This window comes from Pelophylax lessonae (assembly GCF_965119305.1).
Source record: "Pelophylax lessonae genome assembly, chromosome: 2".
Taxonomy (NCBI): Eukaryota; Metazoa; Chordata; class Amphibia; order Anura; family Ranidae; genus Pelophylax; species Pelophylax lessonae.
Window position 1 is genome coordinate 738941085 of NC_138769.1, and position 17172 is coordinate 738958256.

The 17172-nt window shown below is 44.8% G+C and overlaps 1 protein-coding gene across 5 annotated transcripts in view; it reads right to left on the minus strand.

Annotated features, from left to right (window-relative positions):
* The window catches only part of ARAP1 (ArfGAP with RhoGAP domain, ankyrin repeat and PH domain 1), a 406767-nt gene extending 405402 nt beyond the window's left edge, over positions 1-1365 (minus strand). For 3 of the 5 annotated variants that reach the window (XM_082244572.1, XM_082244571.1, XM_082244567.1), the window contains exon 1: positions 1087-1358. The gene's annotated coding sequence lies outside the window, so the exon portion shown is untranslated. Of the gene's footprint in view, positions 1-1086 lie in introns of all 5 variants that reach the window. The other 2 variants (XM_082244568.1, XM_082244570.1) reach the window with 2 other exon arrangements.
* Between the last annotated feature and the right edge of the window lie 15807 nt (positions 1366-17172).

The following is a 17172-nucleotide window of genomic DNA, read 5'->3' on the forward strand; positions in this document are numbered from 1 at the left end:
ACACTCAATGTATAACATAACTGTATAAAGTGCAATGAGACAGTATAACGCCCAATGAACAATATACTGTAACTGTATTAAGTGCAATGAGATGGTATAAAGTTCAATGTATAACATAACTGTATAAAGTGCAATGAGATAGTATAACACTCAATGTGCAATGTAACACTCAATGTACAACATAACTGTATAAAGTGCAATGAAACAGTATAACGCCCAATGTACAATATACTGTAACTGTATTAAGTGCAATGAGATGGTATAAAGTTCAATGTATAACATAACTGTATAAAGTGCAATGAGATAGTATAACACTCAATGTGCAATGTAACACTCAATGTACAACATAACTGTATAAAGTGCAATAAGACGGTATAACACTCAATGTATAACATAACTGTATAAAGTGCAATGAGACAGTATAACGTTCAATGTAACAGTATAAATTGCAATGTAACGGTATTTAGTGCAATGGGACGGTATAAAGTTCAATGTATAACATAACTGTATAAAGTGCAATGAGACAGTATAACACTCAATGTACAATGTAACACTCAATGTATAACATAACTGTATAAAGTTCAATGAGACGATGTAAAGTTTGATGTAACAGTATACATTTTAATGTAAGGGTATTTAGTGCAATAGGGCGGTATAAAGTTCAGAGTAACCCTATAAAGTGCTGACAAATAGGAAGCCACATATATATAACAGATCTGAGCTATTTAAAAGCGACCGGTCATACCGGGGGCGGGAAGAGTCAAGCCACACCTCCCACTGTCTCCCACACAGAAAACAAATTATTCTGAGTTTCTATTTTAAGAAATTTGCTGATTTATCTTCCCGGGGACATCAGGAACCATTACAACAATTGTCAGCAGGTTTTATGTGGAGATCTCAACAGTTCTGCAAATCAGCACCTTTGGTTTTTGTTCAAACTGGAGTTCTCCTTTAAAATGCAATGACCTACATTTAGGGGTGTTGGGTGCCCGCTGCCTTGTGAACACAGATGGCATTACTGGTGCCATCACACTAATACTGAGCATGCTCAGACTGCGCGATATATAATAAATAAACAGGACTTACCTGGAGCCTGGCCACAGAGCTGACGATCTAATCACGAGCTCCAAAAAAAAAACAAAAAACAAATCAGTGAATTGTGGGAATGGACCGCCCAACCTGTAAACTTCACAGAACTGTTTGTTCTTCCTCCTCTGCAATGTGACAGCGCTGCACTGGCTGTCTCCCCAGCAGAGCTGACACTCTACCCTAGCACTGACCTCCAGCAGATCTTCAGCCAGCTGAGCACTGGGGCTACTTTGCAATCAGTGATGTTGTTGTTTCTCAGTTCCTGCTTCTCCTCCTCCTCCTCCTCTTTCAGCTACTGGAATTAACCTTTTCAATGAAAAGAATTAGAAAAAAAAAAAAAGCAGCCTTTTCTGGGAGGTGATTGGTCATTTGACAGCTGAGCTCGCCATCTAGTGGATGTAATGTGCTGAACCTATCTGTAACCCCTTCCTGACCTGAAATGTGTGGTGGGGTCAGAGCGAAGTTTTCGTCTCCTTTCTGAACAAGGATGGGATTCTGGGGAAAATGGCGACAATAATTTGTCACCACCAAAGGATTAAAGGGATATTTTGTTACTTAAAGCTTTAGCTTTAGGGCTCATGCACACTGCAGCTCAAAAAAAAAAAAAAAGCTTTTATATCAGCTTGAAGAAGTTTGTGCTTTTTTTTTTGCTCATTTTTTTATTGAGCTCCTTTGAGCTTTTTTTAGCATAAGCGTTTTTTTCTCACAAATCCTCCTAGATAGTATTTTCTTAACCACTGTATAAACAAAACGAAAGGCTGGAACGAACGTTTTTGTGCGTTTTCAAGCTTTTTTAACCGCTTGCCGACCGCCACACGACTATTTACGGCGGCAGTCAGCCCCGTACAGGCAAAGTGACGTCACTAGCCTGTGAGCCTCTAGGGGGCGAGTGCGCGCCGCCGGAGGCGCGCTTCTGCCCCCGCTCGTTACCTAAGAAGTCCACGCGTGTGACCGGCGGACCCGATGTCCGCCGGTCACTCACGATCTCCCGCTGGAGAGGTAGAAAGGCAGGCGGCTGATGTAGACACAGCCGTCTGTCATTCTTCCTGGTGTAAGAACAGAGATCATACGATCCTGCTATGTAGGATCGCATGTCTCTGTGCTTACATCACTAGCCACGCCCCTTTACAGTTAAAAGCACGCCCCTAGGGACACACTTAACCCCTGCATCACCAATAAAGTTAACCCCTTCCCTGCCAGTGTCCTTTTACAGTAACAGTGCATATATATAGCACTGATTACTGTAGTAATGTCACTGGTACCCCCAAAAGTGTCAAAAATGTCAGTCAGGGGTCCGATCTGTCCGCCACAATGTCGCAGTCCTGCAAAAAAAAAATCGCAGATCGCCGCCATTACTCGTTAAAAAAAAACACTAAAAATGACAAAAATCTCTCCCGTAGTTAGTAAACGCAATAACTTTTGCGCAAACCAATCAAAATACGCTTATTGCGATATTTTTTACCAAACATAGGTAGCAGAAAACAAATTGGCCAAAAAATGTTAAAAAATTTAGATTTTTACATTTTTTTGGGGGGGAATTTCGTAAAATGTGAAAAATATTGTTATTTTTTCAAAATTTACGCTCTTTTTTTGTTTATAGCGCAAAAAGTAAAAATGGCACAGGTGATCAAATACCACCAAAAGAAAGCTCTGTTTGTGGGAAAAAAAGGATGTCAATTTTATTTGGGTACAGCATCGCACGACCGCACAATTGTCCGTTAAAATCACGCAGTGCCGAATCGCAAAGTAGGGCCTGGTCAGGAAGGGGGTAAAATCTTCCGGGGCTTAAGTGGTTAAGCTTTTTTTTAGCTCTTTAGGGCTCTTTGGGGAACTAACTCCTCTCAAAAACGCAAGTTTTTTGCCTGTAGGAACAAATACCTGAAAAAGCTAAAGTGTGCATGGACACATTGGCTAACAACGAGGGGAGTTTCCAGTAGGGATCGACCGATTATCGGCAAAGCCAATATATCGAGGGCCGATCTGCACTTTCCCCGATATATCGGAATCAGCCCCGGAGGTTACCGATATTTCCGATATTCCAGGAAAGTGCTTGTCCTGCGGTGATGTTTGCAGCTAGAGGCATCACCCCGGTACCGGCGTCCATAGCCGACGGTCGGCTGTCTTGTAATGATAACCGATGCTGCTGAGAAGCCGCTTGGCTGTCATTACAAGGAACGGAAGGGGACACCCCCCCCCTCCCGCCGCCTTCCACAGCTCGCCCGGGTTTCCCGTCCCACCAGGAGACCCGGGCAACCAGCCTGCACGGCCCCAGAAGACCCGATCAAAGCCGCATTCGGCTCTGATCAGGTCTCCATGCAAAAACCCGGACGTGATGTCATGAGTGATATCACTTCCGGGTACTGTGTGGCGCCAGATTCAAAAAAATTACGACATTCAAAACCGCCAAACCACTTAAGCCCTGGAAGATTTTACCCCCTTCCTGACCAGGGCCTATTTTGCGATTCGGCACTGCGTGACTTTAACAGACAATTGCGCGGTCGTGCGACACTGTACCTAAAAGAATTTGACGTCCTTTTTTTCCCACAAACAGAGCTTTCTTTTGGTGGTATTTGATCACCTGTGCGAATTTTTTGATCACGCGCTATAAACAAAAAAAGAGCGTCAATTTTGCAAAAATAACAATATTTTTTATATGAAATTCCCCAAAAAAATGTAAAAATCTAAATTTTTTAACATTTTTGGCCAATTTGTTTTCTGCTACATATGTTTGGTAAAAAAAAAAATTGCAAAAAGCGTATTTTGATTGGTTTGCGCAAAAGTTATTGCGTTTACTAACTAAGGGAAAGATTTTTGTCATTTTTGGTGTTTTTTTTTTTTTAACGAGTAATGGCGGCGATCTGCGATTTCTTTTGCGGGACTGCGACATTGCGGCGGACAGATCGGACCCCTGACTGACATTTTTTACACTTTTGGGGTTACCAGTGACATTACTACAGTAATCAGTGCTATACATATGCACTGTTACTGTAAAAATGACACTGGCAGTGAAGGGGTTAACTTTTTTTAAGAGGGAGGGGTTAAGTGTGTCCCTAGGGGCGTGATTCTAACTGTGATTGGCTGTGGCTTGAGGTGTAAGAATAAAGATCAACGTTCCTACATAGTAGAACCGTGTGATCTCCATTCTTACACAGGGGAGAATGACGGGCGGCTGTGTTTACATTAGCCGCCTGCCTTTCTCCCGCTGTAACGGACGATCGCAAGTGCCCGGCGGACATCGGGTCCACCGGGCACACGCGCGCGGGGGGGGGGGGGTCCGTTAACGATCGGTAGCGCGCCTCCGGCGGCGCACGCTTGCTCCCTAGAGCCTCACAGGCGAGCGACATAGTACTACGTCGCTTTGCCTGTGAGGGGCTGACTGCCGCAGTAAATAGTCGTGCGGCGGTCGGCAAGTGGTTAAGTGCAGAGGAGGGGTTTGGGATCTTTTAGACCCCCAGATCCCTCCACAAGAGTACTTGTCAAAAAAAATTAAAAATAAATAGAAATGTTTTTGTACAAATATATTGTCCGATACTGATATGCATTGGCCAAAATATCGGTATCGGCAACGAAAAACTGATATCGATCGATCACTAGTTTCCAGGCAGAAAAAAATGAGAGCTCAAAAGGAGCTCGAAAGCCTGTAGGAGCCGCTTCTTTGAGCTCCTTTGAGCTGCAGTGTGCATGAGCCCTTACAGGCGTTTGAGCTTTTATTTCAGCTTGAAGAAGTTTGTGCTTTTTTGGGGTCTTTTGCATGTTTTTATTGAGCTTTTTTTAAGCATAGGTGTTTTTTTTTTTTTTCACAAACCCTCCCCTCAGCTCATTTTTCCTGATTTTGGTATAGTATCTCACAAGCGTGTGTGGCTGCAACCAGGTGAGGAGTACAAAGACAAGTGTGTCTTCCTACAGTCAAGCATGGTGGTGGGAGTGTCATGGTCTGGGGCTGCATGCGTGCTGCCGGCACTGGGGAGCTACAGTTCATTGAGGGAACCATGAATGCCAACATGTACTGTGACATACTGAAGCAGAGCATGATCCCCTCCCTTCAGAGACTGGGCACAGGGCAGTATTCCAACATAACGACCCCAAACACATCTCCAAGACAACCACTGCCTTGCTAAAGAAGCTGAGGGTAAAGGGGATGGACTGGCCAAGCATGTCTCCAGACCTAAACCATATTGAGCATCTGTGGGGCATCCTCAAACGGAAGGTGGAGGAGCGCAAGGTCTCTAACATCGACCAGCTCTGTGATGTCATCATGGAGGAGGGGAAGAGGACTCCAGTGACAACCTGTGAAGCTCTGGTGAACTCCATGCCCAAGAGGGTTAAGGCAGTGCTGGAAAATAATGGTGGCCCCACAAAATATTGAAAATTTGGGCCCAATTTGGACATTGTCACTTAGGGGTGTACTCACTTTTGTTGCCAGCGGTTTAGACATTAATGGCTGTGTGTTGAGTTATTTTGAGGGGACAGAAAATTTACACTGTTAGTCCCCGTTCACACTAAGGCGACCTGTGAGGCGACCTGGTCGCCTCACAGGTCGCCGTAGGTCGCCTTCCATAGGGAAGCCGCGGACCCGTTCTAATAGGAGCGACACAAGTCGCTCCGACTTAGAAAAAGGGTCCGGAGCTTCTTTGGGGCGACCGTCATAGACTTCAATGTTATGAAGTCCGTGCCGGCCGCTCCGAGGTCGCGGCGCGCTGCTTGCACCACGACCTCGGAGGTCGCCCCTGGAAGTAGCGTCTCTTGTATGTGAACGGGGCCTTATACAAGCTGTACACTCACTACTTTACATTGTAGCAAAGTGTAATTTCTTCAGTGTTGTCACATGAAAAGATAGAATAAAATATTTACAGAAATGTGAGGGGTGTACTTACTTTTGGGAGATACTGTATATCTTTGAGCTTGTTTGAGCTTTTTTATGCTTGTTCATGCTTTTTCGAGACATTTTTGGGCACTTAGGCGCCTTTTCTGCTTAAAAGCTCCTCTCACAAACGCAAGTTTGGTGTTGTTTTTTCATGCCTGTAAACTCCTGAAAAAGCCATAACCACGGTATAAACAAAACAAAAAGCTGAAACAAATGTTTTTGTGTGTTTTAAAGCTTTTTTGAGCATTTTTTAAGCTCTTTTAAACTCTTTAGGGCACTAGTTCCTCTCAAAAACATGAGTTTGGTGGGGGGGTTTCTGCCTGTATGCCTGAAAAAGCCATAGTGTGCATCAGTGTTAATTTTGGCAGAAAATTTCAATTTAGTTTTAGTCTTAAACCTTGTACAAACGAGTGGAAATTCGGATGGGAATTTTCGTCTGACGACTGATCTGCCGATTTTCGGATTGTTAGTATGGTGCTCTCAACAACCGACTCCGACTTTTCGGCCGAAAAAATCCTGATGTGCAGGCTATAAAATGTTTGTCCTCCGTCAAAACACGTCCGATTTTCGTCTCATTAGTACAGATTTCGAAAAATCTTATGAGCAAGTCTGGGCATGCTCAGAGATGAAAGAACACAAAAGAAATCAATCCAACACATGACATCACTTCTGAAGTAGAATTCTGTCATGCGGGAAAATTTGTGTGCAGTCTAGAGCACATTCCAACCAACAGACACCACTCTGGACAAAAGACGGACGACCGGTCGGCGGAAATTCGTTGCGTGTGTACGGGGCTTAAGTCTTAGGACTAAAATGGCATTTTAGTTTTAGTCCCATTTTAGTCTTCTGCAAGTGTTTTAGTTTTAGTCGTATTTAGTCGACTAAAACTCCAGTACATTTTAGTCGACTAAAACGTCCTACATTTTAGTCGACTAAAACACATTTTAGTCGACTAAAACTCATTTTAGTCATCTATAATCCAATGGGTGTAGTTCAATTGTAATTTCTAATGCATTATTTAAGCATTTCTCTACAATTTCCAAACTCATTATATACTACTGCTGGTCCTGGAGTGAAAAATCTAATATGTTATTATTTATGGTATTAAGTTTTGAGCATGCACCAGTGTTAATATTGGCAGCAAATTTCGATTTAGTTATAGTCTTTTGACTAAAACGCCATTTAAGCTTTAGTCGTATTTTAGTCTTTTGACCAAAATGCCATTTTAGTTTTAGTCGTATTTTAGTAGACTAAAATTGTGTTAATTTGGTCGACGAAAACGTTTTAGTCGGTTTTAGTCGACGAAATTAACACTGGTGTGCATGGACACATTGGCTAACAAGGAGGGGAGTTTCCAGGTAGCAAAAAATGAGAGCTTAACCGCTTGCCGACCACCGCAAGTAGATTTACTGCAACGGTCAGCCCCGGCCAGGCAGAGTGACGTTAATTAACGTCACTAGCCTGGGAGGGTCTGGGGAGCGAGCACGCGCCCGCGGAGGCGCGCTCCCGCTCCCGCGCGGTCACGGACCCCCCCGCGCGTGTGACCGGCGGACCCGATGTCCGCCGGTCACTCGGTGATCATCGGGGGAGAGGGAGAAAGTCAGGCGGCTAATGTAAACAAGCCACCTGTCATTCTCCTCAATGTAAAAACACTGATCAGACGGATCTACTATGTAGATCCGTTGATCAGTGTCCTTACAGCTCAAGCCACAGCCAATCACAGTAGAAAGCACGCCCCTAGGGACACACATAGCCCCGCCCTTTAAAAAAAGTTAACCCCTTCACTGCCAGTGTATTTTTACAGTAACAGTGCATATGTATAGCACTGATTACTGTAGAAATGTCACTGGTAACCCCAAAAGTGTCAAAAATGTCAGTCAAGGGTCCGATCTGTCCGCCGCAATGTCGCAGTACCGCAAAAAAATTTGCAGATCGCCGCCATTACGCGTTAAAAAAAAACAACAAAAATGACAAAAATCTTTCCCTTTGTTAGTAAACGCGATAACTTTTGCGCAAACCAATCAAAATACGCTTTTTGCGATTTTATTTTACCAAACATAGGTAGGATAAAACAAATTGGCCGAAAATATTAAAAAATTTTGATTTTTACATTTTTTTTGGGGGGAATTTCATATAAAAAATGTGAAAAATATTGTTATTTTTTCAAAATTTACGCTCTTTTTTTGTTTATAGCGCAAAAAGTAAAAATCGCACAGGTGATCAAATACCACCAAAAGAAAGCTCTGTTTGTGGGAAAAAAAGGACGTCAAATTCGTTTAGGTACAGCGTCGCACGACCGCGCAATTGTCCGTTAAAGTCACGCAGTGCCGAATCTCAAAATACCCCCTGGTCGTTTAGCAGTAAAATCCTCCGGGGCTTAAGTGGTTAAAAAAGCTCAAAAGCCTGTAGGAGCCTCTTCTTTGAGCTTCAGTGTGCATGGGCCTTTAGGCTCGGTTCACACTACGTCGCTCCGACTTAGGGGGCGACCTGTGAAGTTGCGTGCACCGCGACTTCGGCACGACTTGCACGGACTTCATAAAATGAATGTCTATGCAAGTCGCTCCAGGTCGCCCCGAAGTAGTACAGGACCCTTTTTCTAAGTCGGAGCGACTTGTGTCGCTCCTATTAGAACCGGTCCTGTACTACTCAATGGACCGCGACGGTGCGCAACTTGCCAGGCTGACCAAGTTGCTTGACAAGTCGTATTAGTGTGAACCGGCACTTATAGTTATGATTCAGAGTGCACAGAGAAAACTACATGTCATTCATTTAGAGCAGCTTTTCTCCACCACTTTACATCAGGGGAACCCTTATCATCATTTTCTCTCAGGGAAGTCTCTTCAGTCTCAGGGGGAAGTCTCTTCAGTCTCAGGGGAAGTCTCTTCAGTCTCAGCTGGAAGTCTCTTCAGTCTCAGGGGAAGTCTCTTCAGTCTCAGGGAAGTCTCTTCAGTCTCAGGGGAAGTCTCTTCAGTCTCAGGGGAAGTCTCTTCAGTCTCAGGGGAAGTCTCTTCAGTCTCAGGGGAAGTCTCTTCAGTCTCAGCTGGAAGTCTCTTCAGTCTCAGGGGAAGTCTCTTCAGTCTCAGGGGAAGTCTCTTCAGTCTCAGCTGGAAGTCTCTTCAGTCTCAGGGATTCCCTACTAAAATGAATACATTTTACGGATGGCCCCTTACGGGCTCTCCTCCAATCAGGCTGTTTTCAAGCATCTCATTTAAAGGAGGCAGGTTCTTGGCCTTCATTACAGACCCTCATGAATCCAACAGGCCCCTACAAGTTGGACTTTTGGAGAGCTCTACAAATCCATCATCTTCTTCAACCTCTCCCCCAACCGACTATCTTCCATTGCAGATAGACCACATTAGAAGGAGTACTGCTCATTCAGCGGTGTCCTTCCTCATGCTTTATCTAAGGCGTACTCACTTTTGGTTCTCCCTCCAGAGGACTTCACACTGCCCTATTTTGAGAATTGAGAAGCGAATTTGGGAAGGACATTTTTGGAGTCCACACAAACTGCCATGGCTCGCTTTGCATTGAAATCTTCCTTTGCAAGAAATCCAGAGAATAATTTCAAGATTTTGACACAATGGTTTAGAACCCCTTCAATTCTAAATAAGTTTTTTTTTTTTTTAATACTACAGACTGGTGCTGGTACTGCCAGGAGGAGCAGGGGACGCTCCTGCATGTCTTTTGGTCCTGCTCAATCAACTACTACTGGAAGGAGGTTGTTCTAAAATTTACGGGTTGCCCTGTCCTGCATGATCCAGCATTTTTTCTTCTTCGTGTTACTAATATACCTCCCAAAAGCTACAAAAGGTCACTTCTGTGCCATCTTCTGAATGCTGCCAAATTATGTACCGTATTTATTCGAGTATAACGCACACACGTGTATAACGCGCACCCCTAATTTTCGGAAAAAAATCGGTATAAAATTTTGTTTCACACCAAGCATTGTAATTGACAAAAAAACGTTGTTGAACATGTGCGGCCATGATAAAAATCATTTATTGACAACGTAAACTGGTATAAACACAAAAGCAATGCTTACCGTAACGTGTGGGCGAGACGAGGAAATGAAGCGGCGACCATACAGCGGATAATAAGAATTCTCACCCCCAGTTCGGGCCGCCCACTGTACGCGACGAGGGGACGTTTTTTTTTTCTTCGCCCTCGCGTACAGTGAGCGGCTGCAGCCCGGAAAAGGCGCAGTGCGAACTCACAATTCGCCTGCGCCCTCAATGGACCGGCCACCACTGCCACCCCACCCCAGCCCTCGTTTATAACGCGCACCCAAACTTTGATTTCTTTTTTTGGTAGGAAATTTTGCGCGTTATACTCGAATAAATACGGTATCTCACTTAGGTAGAGAGATCCGCAACCTCCATCCATTGGGTTCTGGCTACACAAGGTGGAGAAGTTGAATTCAATGGAGGATCTCGTACTGACCAACCAACACAAACGTGAGGTTTATACTAAAATGTGGACTATATGGAACAGGTTTCCATACTCTGAAGATAGAAAATCTCTTCTAATTGAGAGTCCTGCTGGCTGTTAGACACAAGTGTCCCTTCTCGCGTCGGAGGAGATTGCAATCCATCCATTTTATCCCCTACCTCCATTTTTTTTCCTTCCTTTCCTCTCTCTTTCTGTTTTCCCTCTCCTTTCATTTCTGGTTTAATCTCTTTATAAAAAAAAAAAAACACAAAAGCTGTCTATATTCACGATGAGGATTTTTGTATTGTGTTATTTCCCAGAGTCCTCGCTTTTCAGAGACACCTGTCATCCTCAGGGATTGTATGCTGGAACCCCATATTGGATGCACCCATCAGGGTGATTTATTACTTTTCATTGTAATCTGGGTATACCGTTCTACTGTCTCTGTTTTCCCGCAATGTTGTTCGTGGTTGGAAACTGCTGTCTTATAAATCAAAAAATGTGAAAAAATTAATATATACAGTATCTCACAAAAGAGAGTACACCCCTCACATTTTTGTAAATATTTTATTCTATACTAAAATGCATTTGGCTCATGGTTGTGGTGTGGCCCAATAACCAGGCTCTTTTCCCCTGCCATATAAAAAAAAAAAAAACTTCATCAATAATGGTCCATTTACGCCGCAATGTGTGTGCTGGACTCACATACTGTATATCACAAAAGTGAGTACACTCCTCGCATTTTTGTAAATATTTTATTCTATCTTTTCCTGTGACAACACTGAAGAAATTACACTTTGCTACAATGTAAAGTAGTGAGTGTACAGCTTGTATAACAGTGTAAATTTGCTGTCCCCTCAAAATAACTCAACACACAGCCATTAATGTCTAAACCGCTGGCAACAAAAGTGAGTACACCCCTAAGTGACAATGTCCAAATTGGGCCCAAAGTGTCAATATTTTGTGTGGCCACCATTATTTTCCAGCACTGCCTTAACCCTCTTGGGCATGGAGTTCACCAGAGCTTCACAGGTTGCCACTGGAGTCCTCTTCTACTCCTCCATGATGACATCACAGAGCTGGTGGATGTTAGAGACCTTGCGCTCCTCCACCTTTTGGTATCCTGAGACGTCAACTCTTATTCCTTCAAAGGAAAAAGGAGAACTTAATCGTTTGGCAATCGGCACGTTCACTGGCTCTAGTAAGGCTCCTTATATAAAGCAAGGCTAACCTCCAATGCAGCATTTCCCAACCTTTTTACATCAGAGGGACCCTTAAAATAATTTTCAAGTTTAGGGAGCTCCTGCTAAAATGAATTCATTGGAGGTCGTGGTGTTTTGGAAACGTGCCCATTACCATGGTGGTCAGATTGCCACCCTTGAAAACAGCGCAAAAGATCAAAGGTGTCATGCTGTTGGCTCTGTCAAGTAGCATTTACCCTAAAACTTGTAGGGACCATTAAATGGGAGGTTAATCAACCACTGCTCAACCACAGTTGTCACAGTTGGCTCTTGTCACTAGCAACCTCAGAAGGAACCCTAGGGTTCCAATAAATGCTGGTCGAGAATGGCTGATTTAGAGTTGACATCCATTTGTTGGCTCTTCAATATACATGGGAAATGTGTAACAGTGACTGCGTATGTAAATACCATGAGTTGGTGACCATGAGTCCAAGAGAAGGTGGTCCTCACCAGAGTCAGGTGGAGAGGATAGAACTTCCCTGCAGGAACCCTCTAATTTCCATCCCAGGTTCATGCCGAGGGGATAATGTAGGCACAGGCATAGTGGTCAGAGAATCTCAGTGCAGTCTCGACTGAGTAGACAGGAATGTAGTCAGGGACAGGTGTCATACAGCGAGAGCGTGTAACGTCACCACCACAAGCATTAAATGGATATTTCATTTCTTTAAGTTTTAGCTTTATATTTATACAGAATGCAAAGAGTAAACTACACATTGTTCATTTAAAGCAGCCTTTCTCAAACTTTTTACATCAGAAGAACCCTTACAATATATTTCAAGTTTCAGGCAGCCCCTGCTAAAAGGAATTATTGGAGGTCAGTTCAAAGAATGTCCTCATTACAGTGGTGGTCAGAATCACCCCATTGGAGAGAGCTCTAAAGATCATCAAGCCCAGGGGAGGACTGGGCCAGGGGGCAGGGGGACAATTGCCTCCTGGGCCGCTCTGATGTCCTGTAAAAAGGCTGCACCGCTTCTGCCACAGACCTGCTTAAAGGATTCCTGGTGAAGAGAAGTAAAAAGTCTCTGCCACTGACCTACTGAGTCCAGGAGAGGACTGGGCCAGGGAGCAGGGGGGCAGTTGCCCCCTGGGCCACTCTGGTGTCTTGTAAAAAGGCTGCACCGCTTCTGCCACAGACATGCCTAAAGGATTCCTGGTGAAGACAAGTAAAAAGTCCCCACTGCTGACCTACTGAGACCAGGGGAGGAATGGGCCAGGGGGCAGGGGGGAAATTGCCCCCTGGGCCACTCTGGTATCCTGTAAAAAAGCTGCACCGCTTCTGCCACAGACATGCCTAAAGGATTCTTGGTGAAGAGAAGTAAAAAGTCTCCACCGCTGACCTACTGAGTGCGGGATGAAGACAAGGACAGAGCGCAGGCCTCCCAGCATGGATAGTATAAACTGTGTCTGAGCAGAGGCCGGTTCCATGCCCCACTGGAGACTCTCCTCCCTTGACCAGCCCCAACTGAGCTGTCCCAGCTCCCCCCAACCGCCCCCTGCTGGCCAGGTTAGGAACCCGGATTCAGTAGAGAATACCTGGAGCAGGGCCTCATCCTGGATTGGGGGTCAGGGGGAGGACGGGAAGAGGGAGAGTGGGAGGGGGGCCAAGTCGCTGCACTATTGGCCTCTGGTTTGTACCGAAAGTTGCCAGTCAGCCCCTGATCAAGCCGCTGGCTCTGCCAACTGGTGTTGGACTTTGCAGGCACCATCGATGGAAGGTCAATTATCCACAGCTCAAGGAACCCCTAGCAACCTCTGGAGGAACCCTAGGGATCCCACGATACCCTGGTTGAGATTGGCAGATTTAGCGTTTACGTTCTTTACAATCCCGGTTGTAGGATCCCCCCTATAAATGGGGAATGTGTAGCAGTAAGTGACTGAATGCCATTACCAAGGATTAATGACCAGGAGACCAACTGAAAGTGGTCCTTACCAGAGTCACAGTTGGGGTGTTGGAATTTACCTTTGGGAACTCTCTTCTTTCCACCTCAAAAAACAGAATGGTGGTCATGGGATGGTCAGCTCTGAAACAAAGCATGCTAAGACTCCTTCAAATAAATGAGGAGAACATATTCATACCCCTAGCAACCAGAGGCATAGCTAGAACCTTCAGGGCCCCAGTGCAAGAAACCATGAAGGGCCCCTCGGACCCCTGGCCGAGGCCTTTCCCTTCAAGCCTGGGGCTCTTCCCACTGATCCTGGGGACCTTTTCACAAGTTCTGCAGTGGGCCCCCTTCCTGCCATCTTGGGGACTCCCAACGGTAGTGGAATGCCAGGACCCGGTCGCAAGTGTGACCTTTGCGATCCTGGAAGTTCACCCACTGGTGTCAGTAGTTTTTTTATTTTTTGGTATTTTAATTGTATTACTTTTTATCATTTTATTTTATTTTTTTTACAATGTGACTGACTATGACTCTGTCCATTCAGAAAAGGAAGGAGCTGGTAAATTACATATTTACCGACCCCTTCCTGGTTCTCTATTGTGACACATCCCCTGCAGCAGCCAGCAGAAGAGGGGAGGGAACACAGTGTGGGGGGGGGGGGCAGCACAGAAAGGGGGGGGGACCAGGGGAGCACACAGGGGCCCAGAGACAGTAGAACACAAGTGAACTGGATAGGAGGAGCAGCGGGGGCAGCATACAGAGGAACCAATCTCCTCCATTGTCCTCCAGCTGCAGGAGGAAAAAGGAGGACAGCGATTTCTCTACATGCTGCCTCCGCCCCCTATGCAGGTGTACAGGGGAGCCGAACAGGCCCCCTGGAGTATGGGGCCCGGTTGCAATTGCAACCCCTGTAGTTACGCCCCTGCTAGCAACCTTAGGAGGAACCCTGATTGAGAATGGATGACTTACTTCCACTCTTAGGATCGCCCCAATAAATAAGAAAGAGTTGGTTACCAGGAGACCAAATGAAGGTGGTCTTAACCAGAGCCACAGCTGGGATCGGTGGAATTTGCCTGGGGGAACCCTCTGGTTTCGATCTCAGAATAACACGATGGACACCACCGAGAGGGGATGATGTAGGCATAGGCTTACTGGTGAGGGAATCTCATTGTGCTCACAACTGGGCAGACAAGAAGAGATATCATTAGTGGTGGTTATGGGATGGTTAGCTCTAAAACAATGTATGCCAAGACTCCAACATCTATTCCTTCAAATAAATGAGGAGAACATAATAATTTGGCAAGCTCACTGCGGGAGGGGAGATTGATGAAATGCTTCCTCTAGATTGATGAAATGCTTCCTCTAGATTGATGAAATGCTTCCTCTTGATTCAACACACTGATGACATCATCTCAGCCTAGGCAAAGTCTAACCCCAGGCACTTACTGGAGCTCAAGGATGGGTTTTTAATAGGGTTGCACTGATACTGATCCTGTCATCGCTATCAGTGCTGATAGCGGTGTGATTTGAGCCCTTACAAAATAAAAAGGCTCAAATCACACTGCAAAGAATCGCATACCATTTAAACAGGAATTTGGTGCGATTCCTATCCTAATCGCATTCGGTTTCCTGCACGATCCTGCATGCGATTTGGATAGGAATTACACCCCATTCCTGATCAAATCGCCTGTGATTCTTTGAAGTGCGCTTTTGAGCCTACTCATTTCGTATGGGCTTAAATAGCACCACAAAGGTATCGGTACTCGATATTGGCGAGCACTTGACCGAAATTACCATAAAAAATGGTATTGGTGCACCCCTACTTTTTTTACCCACTTGCCGACCAGCCACAGTACATATAGGGCGCCAGGTCGGCTCTGTCCCGCAAAACGGCGTAGCCGACGTACCTTCGCGGAACCGCTAGCTGCCAGAGGCGCGCGCCCATTCACCACAGGGAAAGCCAATTTGCTGGTTTGGTATTGGTGCACCCCTACTTTTTTTACCCACGTGCCGACCAGCCACAGTACATATAGGGTGGCAGGGCGGCTCTGTCCCGCAAAACGGCGTACCCGACGTACCTTCGCAGGACCACTAGCTGCCAGAGGCGTGCGCGCCCATTCCCCACGGGGAAAGCCAATTTGCGGGTCCGCCAGGCACCCATGATTGCTCCCTGTGGAGACAGTTATGAACACAGGGATCCTTTTATTTAGGATCCCCCTCACCGTTAGAGACACCCCCTAGGGACACATTTAACCCTTTGATCGCCCCTGGTGTTAACCCCTTCCCTGCCAGTGTCAGTATACTAACAGTGCATATTTATAGCACTGATTACTGTAGTAATATCACTGGTACCCCCAAAAGTGTCAAAAATGTCAGTTAGGGATCCCATATGTCGCAGTCCCGCTAAAAATCACTGATCGCCGTCTTTACTACTGTAGTAAAATAAATTAATAAAAAAATAAAATATGACATAAATCTTTCCCCTATTTTGATGACGCGATAACTTTTGCGCAAACCAATTAATATACACTTATTGGGATTTTTTTTTACCAAAAATATGTGGCAGAATACAAATTGGCCGAAAATTATGAAAAAAATTTGATTTTTAATTTTTTTTTTATTGGGAATGTTATATACAGTAGCAGAAAGTGAAAAATATTGTTTTTTTTTTTTATTAGAATTGGCGCTCTTTTTTTGTTTGAAGCGCAAAAAAAAAAAAATCACAGAGATGATCAAATACCACCAAAAGAAAGCTCTATTTGTGAGGAAAATAAATACATCAGCTTTATTTGGGTACAGCGTCGCACGACCGTGAAATGTCAGTTAAAGTAACGCAGTGCCATATCGAAAAAAATGGCCTGGTCATTAAGGGGGTAAATCCTCCCGGTCCAAAAGTGGTTAATGAAAAAAAAGGTGGATTTTTTCTGATAAATAATACTGTTTGCTGTACATGTCAGGAATGTATTCAAGCAGAGATGTTACACAGTTACATAGTAGGTGAGGTTGAATAAAGACAATAGTCCATCCAGTTCAACCTGTGTAGGTGTGTGTGGCTGTAATCATCTCACATACCCCTGAATGTTCTGATCCTTGAGATGTACATCTAAGAGTCTTTTGAAAGCGACCATACTTCACGCAGAAACCACCTCTTGTGGTAGAGAATTCCACAATCTTGTAGCCCTAACAGTAAAGAACCCCCTGCGTTGCCTGAGGTTAAAACGCTTCTCCTCTAATCGCATTGTATGCCATCGAGTCCTCATGCAATCCTTTCAACTGAATAGCTTTTTTTCTATGCTGAGATCACCATTGAGGTATTTATAAATTGCTATCATGTCCCCTCTCAGGCGTCCCTTCTCCAGGGAGAATAAATCAAGCGATTGCAGACGCTCTTCATAATTAAGGTCCTCCAATCCCCTAATTAGTTTAGTTGCCCTTCTCTGGACTTACTGAACAGTCTACATGAAATTAAGAATGATTTCGGGAATACCATTTTCTTTTCGTATATCACGGGACACAGAGCCATAAATCATAACATATGGGTTATATAGGCCACCTATAGGTGAAGGACACTGGCAACCAATCAGAATTGATGACCCCCTTTATAACCCCTCCCACACAAGAAGTACCTCGGTTTTTTCGCCAATGTCTAAAAGGTGAAGGTCGCTGTGGA